We start from the raw sequence: 6000 nt of genomic DNA on the forward strand, positions 1-6000 counted from the left end.
CCGCGGTTCAGATTCGTCACGTGACTTCCGCTCTAGAGCCACCTTTAGATGTTATCCGAATTTAATTAAGATGATCAATTATAACATTATCGGAAAATAACTTTCCCGTCCTCAAGTTTTGGAAAAAATAATGCTTTTAAATGATTATTATTAATTATCGATTATTTGCATGTAGCGCAAGGTTCAGGTGCGCGTGACGTCACGTCACGTACAGGACTTTCTCAAATCGCTTACTCATTGCACCGAGGTAAACCTACGCCATGTCTCGCACAAGGCAATATTCAAGCGAACAGCTTGTGAGTATATGCAATGTTCACCCTTGACATGTTGCATCAGTTTTTTTTCTCATATACATATCTATTATATATATATATGTATATATATATAGTCAGTAAATGCAAAAATGACACGTTTATCGACTACTCGAAAAGCGGCTTTCAGCCAACTGCAAAGCTAGCTAGCTTCTCCACACTGCAGCTAATTGGCTTTACTTGATTTGCATAACTAAATGTTTTCGGTGTTTTCCCTTCTGCCAGACACTTCCAAGCGCGTAAGTAAATAAATAGTAAAATAGGATGAGTTTTTTTTTTAAAAAAAAAGAAAAGAAAAAAGCTTCATTGGAAAGTTTTTCTTTTTTTTAGGAACATATTAATTTGGTTAGAGCAGGGGTGTCAAACGTACGGCCCGCGTGCCGAACGATTTAGTCCGGCCAGGGGGCTAAATGCATTATCATTATTCATGAAAAAACATATACTTCGTTTAATTGAAAATCTGCAGTTCCTATACTGTCCACGAGGGGCGCTGTGTTTTATTCAGAGCACACAACATGATGCAACACTGCAGCGGAACTAACAGCAGATGGCAGCACTGAGCTTCAGGTTCTGTAAACAAGTTCGATTCTATGCTTTACCAGCTTTTTATTTTGGCCCTGGCAACCTCATATTTCTCGTGCATGCTAACATACATACATGTTATGTATGCAAGTTTTTCTATATGTATGCATTTTATGCATCAACAAATGTACTTAATCAAATGTCTGTTTAAAACAGCTGACACTTAAGATTTCAAATGTGTGAAGACAGATAATTTGTTCAAATTGCTTCCCAGATGTTGAAAATTGATTTTAAATCTTTTCTTAATTTTTGTCTGTTGTATTTTGTGATGCAGGACCGTGTTTTTACGTTCCAAAAACTGTGAATAAATGTTTTGCAACATTGTACAATAATTGAGATCAGTTCTTATGCATAATGCACTTGAATAAATGCTTAACTGAGTAAAAGTATTGTTGAAATTGCAGATACCTTTCTTAAAAACTGAGATTATTCATAATATATTTTGGAAAAGTAAAATTCGTTTAATATAAAAATCAACAACAAGTCCACTTTTATTGGTTCTATTTAATTTTGAAATGAGATTGATTGTGTGGCCCCCTGCAGATCAGATTAAGCTGTATGCGGCCCCTAAACCAAAATGAGTTTGACACCCCTGGGTTAGAGGTTGATAGTTGGAATTTAAACAATTCAACTACATGGGTTGTATGTAGTTGTACTTGTTTGTTTGTTTGTTTGTTTTGTTTTTTTTAGGGTTTTTTTTTTTGACAAAATTACATGAAAACTGTCAGTGTGGATAAATGCTGCCCTCTGTTATTTTTTATTACAATTAAATTTTTTTTCTAATTGATATTCTTCAGAAAAGCTAACATTTCAAGTTCTCAGATTCTACCACGTGACAACAGATGTACGCAAATGATGTCAACACTCAAAATATCCAATGTAAAACAAAGAAAATCAAACAAACAAACAAACACACATAGGAGAACCTGTGAGCTTAGGTTCTCCCTAAGCTCACAGGATCACATTGGCTCCTGTGGTGTTTTGCTTGTTTTGTTTTTGCTAACGGCTTTTCACCTGCACGCCTCACCTTATCCGATTCATTACTGAATCAAATGTGGTGTGTCAAACGGGTTGAGATCGGGTTTTTTCCACCCGTTTTAGGATTTTATTTGTGAAAAGTGAATCATTCAAATCTTATATATGCGTTTGTGTGTGTGTGTGTCTTTCTCTGTGCGTGTCTTTCTGTGTATCTGTGTGTTTGTGTCTGTGTATCTTTGTGTGTCTTTCTGTGTGTGTGTGTCTGTGTATCTGTGTGTGCCTTTCTGTGTGTGTGTCTGTGTAGCTGTGTGTGTGTCTGTCTTTCTATATGGACTTGAGAAATGTCCTTGTCTTTTCACGCTCGTGAAATCTTTTCCCTATGCACTAGTTGGACGACGCGGCTGCGGTTGTGGATGAGAGTTGGATGGCTCCGCTCAGCTCTTCACCTGGGAGCACTCCGGACCGAGTGAGTGTCCACGTCTGTACGTTACATTTGCTATGCACCTCATAAACCAAGTCTAAATTCTTTCCTTTCCGTTATCTGCTGATCTGTCTCCAACCGTTTAGGGTGAGCCTGCTGGCCCTCCTCTGCCTCCTCCAGCCCTGCTAGACCAGGACCAGCTCGTCCATCGGCTGACGGAGCTGCAGGACACCGTCTCCGGGATGCAGAGGCAGCTGACGGGCCTCCTCGCCGCCGTCCGAGCGGCTGGCGGGGGGCCCGTTCCTGCTGCCGATGCAGGCCCGGAGGCTGACCTGCAGCGCCCTCCTCCGTTGTACGGTAATCTTTCTTACTTTTTCTCATCCAAAAAGAAAAAAAAATTCCAGAATCTTTATGGCAATAATTCCTAAAATTCGCAAGGCTCTCTCTCTCTGTGAAAGTCGACGGGGGAACCCTTTCCCAGATAAATGGCCAAAACAAAATTATTTTCAAATCAGAACTCCAATTTTCTTTAATCTAAACAGGGCTCTTCCTTCCCACAGAGCTGGTTCTGAGGGACTTTTACAAGACCCGCTTGGCTGCCCGTGGCGGTGGCAGGTCCGCCAAAAACAACGCCCAGCAGGCCAGGACCCATGCCGGCAGGTTCTGCCAGTACCTGCTGGCAGACCTGCCGGCCCACGCCGGGGGCCGGGACCTGGCCTTCCTGGACCAGGTGAACAAGGTCTACGGGTGAGTACAGCGCTCCTATTTCCACAGAACCGCTTGGCGTTCAATCGAAGCAGATGGAATACAATTTAAAGTGCAAATGACAACATTGACCTTTGTTCTCCAGCTACCCGGCATACCTCAACCTTCGGGGTTACTCCGCAAACACCACAAAAAAGATGGTGAACAACCTGGGAATGTTTTTAAAATATGTCCGGGACAGCCGCTTAAGGGCCAGCGGGCTGTCCCGGACACAACTTTCTTGGTTGGTAATTCAAATAAGGATGGCACAGAGCCAAAACGAAGTTTAGGAAAGTTAACATTTCTTTTTTTAAAACTTTTGTAAATAGTTCATTTTGTTATTTTTCTAAATAGTTTTCTTTTTTATATATATATTTTAGAGCTTTGTTTTTATTTTTCCCTTTTTTTGTAATTTTTTTTCTTTTCTTGTAAATAGTGTGTTAGTCTTGTTTGTAAATAACTGTTTTTGTTAAAGAATCTTTATTATTTATTTTTGTTTTTTGTAAATAGTTCATTTTGTAAGTAGTTTTTTTATATATATTTTAGAGTGTGTTTTTATGCTTTGTTTTTAGTTTTCCCTTGTTTTTGTAAGTTCTTTGTCCTTTCTTGTAAATAGTTAGTGTGTTTTGTTGGTGTTGTTTTTGGATAAATGTGTTTTTTTTCCCCTAAAGAATCTTTTATCATTATTTATTGCAATTCCCCTCTTAGTGTTCCTTGGCTCACGCCGGCGGAAATAATCAAGATTTAAGATAAGGTATTCCGTTATTAACCCCGCAGTGGGGAACTTTACTTAGTCACAGCAGTGTAAAGAACATGGCAGAACCGATATAAAAATCCAGCCGCCGCCGCAGCGTCAAAGAAGGTCCTGAACTTCTGCAGGTGACGGCGGGCAGAGCTGTACCGGCAGTGAGTGGGCGGTGAAGAGAGTGAAGAGGGAGGTGGCAAGGACTGTCCCTTGTGGATCCCCCGTGCTGCAGACGACCTCGTCCGACCGGCCGCCCTCGGTCCTCGCATATTGTGGCCGTTCTGCGAGGTAATCTGGGATCCAGGTGATGAGGTGGTGGTCCAGACGCGTGCACTCCAGTTCGTCCTTCAGTGTCAGGGGTTGGATGGTGTTCAAAGCGCTTGATAAATCAGGAAACATGATTCTCACTGTGCTATTCTCCAGGTGAGAAAGAGAGCTGTGTAGAAGGTGAATGATGGCATCCTCCGGCTCCACACTTTGCTTCCAGATTAAAACAAAAAAAGTGGTGTTTTTCCAGCAGTCTGGTCACAATTTCAACCACTTTTAAGAGTTCTAATACAGGGGTGTCAAACTCCAGTCCTAAGGGCCGCTGTCCTGCAGTGTCTAGACGTGCCACAGGTAAAAAACAGTGGAACGAAACGGCTTAATTACCTCCTCCCTGTGTAGATCGGTTCTCCTGAGCCTTGCTAATGACCTAATTATTCTTTTCAGGTGTGGTGCAGCAGAGTCGCATCTAAAAGTTGCAGGACAGCGGCTCTGGAGGACTGGATTTTGAGACCCCTCTCTTAAGGCATTACAAGTCAATTGCTTTCAACCTCAGTGCAGCTTTTGAAACTGTTGGCCATGACATTTTACTGAACCGACTGGCGAGTCGGGTCGGACTCTGGCCCAGTGCTCAACAGGTGTGAATCTTCCATAAAGAACAGGGGTTTCTTTCTTTCCATCAGAAACTTCTCATCAGAAAGGTCAAAGGTCACATGTGGGGTAGCCCAAGGTTCAATCCCAGGACCCCTCCTATTCAAAATTCATAAGCTTTGACTGGCTCTGGTTACAACACGTCACTTCACAAACTGAAGACGTCACAGATTGAAATGACAAAATCATTTGAGGCGCTGAGAACATTAATTGGAATTTTCATTAAGCCAGACTAGTTTTTGTTACCTAAGAATAAGGTTCAATTGAGCAGTGCGTGCTTCTTTCATTCTCTCTCTCAATTGCTTTGTTAGATATTCATTGGGCAGGCCTCTTATAAGAAATTTTAATGCCTTTTCTAACAAGTTTGCAGGCCTGTTAAAATTTTCAAAAAAAAAAAAAAAAAAAAAAAAAAATAAATATATATATATATATATATATATATATATATATATATATATATATATATATAAATAAATAAAGGGATACATTTCTAATCACCAGAAATTCAAACCCAGGTCAGGAAAAAAAAATAAAGGTTTCTAGATAAAAGTTATTTATCTCTTGTATACATACATTTACATTAAAAGGTTTAAGGCCTCGTTCGAAGGCCTCTTTAGAATTCTCAAAAGTCTCAAGGCTCTGTTTTTAAAAGCCACTGAACAGTTTTTTTTAATCTTGCCAAAGTCCAGGATCACATTGCAAATTTATTAAGATAATTATCACTTTAAAAAAGGAGTAAATTACTGATAAATTAAATGCCAGTTGAAAGTCTCAAACCGCTGTGAAGTTCATTTATTTCTCCTCTGGATGGCGCCAGTCGAGGATCGGGTGACATTTGGTTGGGCCGGAATCATTTCTGCTGATTGTAAAGTTGAGAAGTGGTTATGCGCACTTCATTTTTTCGTCCACTAGATGGAGACTCGGTCACTGAACCACACATCTCTTTCAGGCCAAATCAGGGATTAGGAAAAAACCTCTGCGTCTTCCCTAACGTGGTTTAGGGCCGCCTGCCTAATCAGTTAGGAGAGGAGGTCTGGCATGTGGCAGCGAGGAGGCTTAGGAAGAGGGCCAAAGCCGGCGGCCGGGCTCAGCTCCGACAGGGCCGGCCAGAGGTCTAAAGGTCACGAAGCACACTGTACTTTAACGACAAATGGAATAAATGTTACTTTTGTAAGACAAAAAATAGAAAAATCTTTTCTAATGGTTGGTTAGGGTAGCTCTCACACTCAGTTGTGTGTTGAACTAGAGACATACCTAAAAGTTGCAGAAGAGTTGCCCACCCCTGTGCTATGTGGAAATGAGTC

The sequence above is a fragment of the Poecilia latipinna genome, unplaced genomic scaffold (assembly GCF_001443285.1).
Source record: "Poecilia latipinna isolate Pla-1442-1.1 unplaced genomic scaffold, P_latipinna-1.0 Scaffold1393, whole genome shotgun sequence".
Classification (NCBI taxonomy): domain Eukaryota; kingdom Metazoa; phylum Chordata; class Actinopteri; order Cyprinodontiformes; family Poeciliidae; genus Poecilia; species Poecilia latipinna.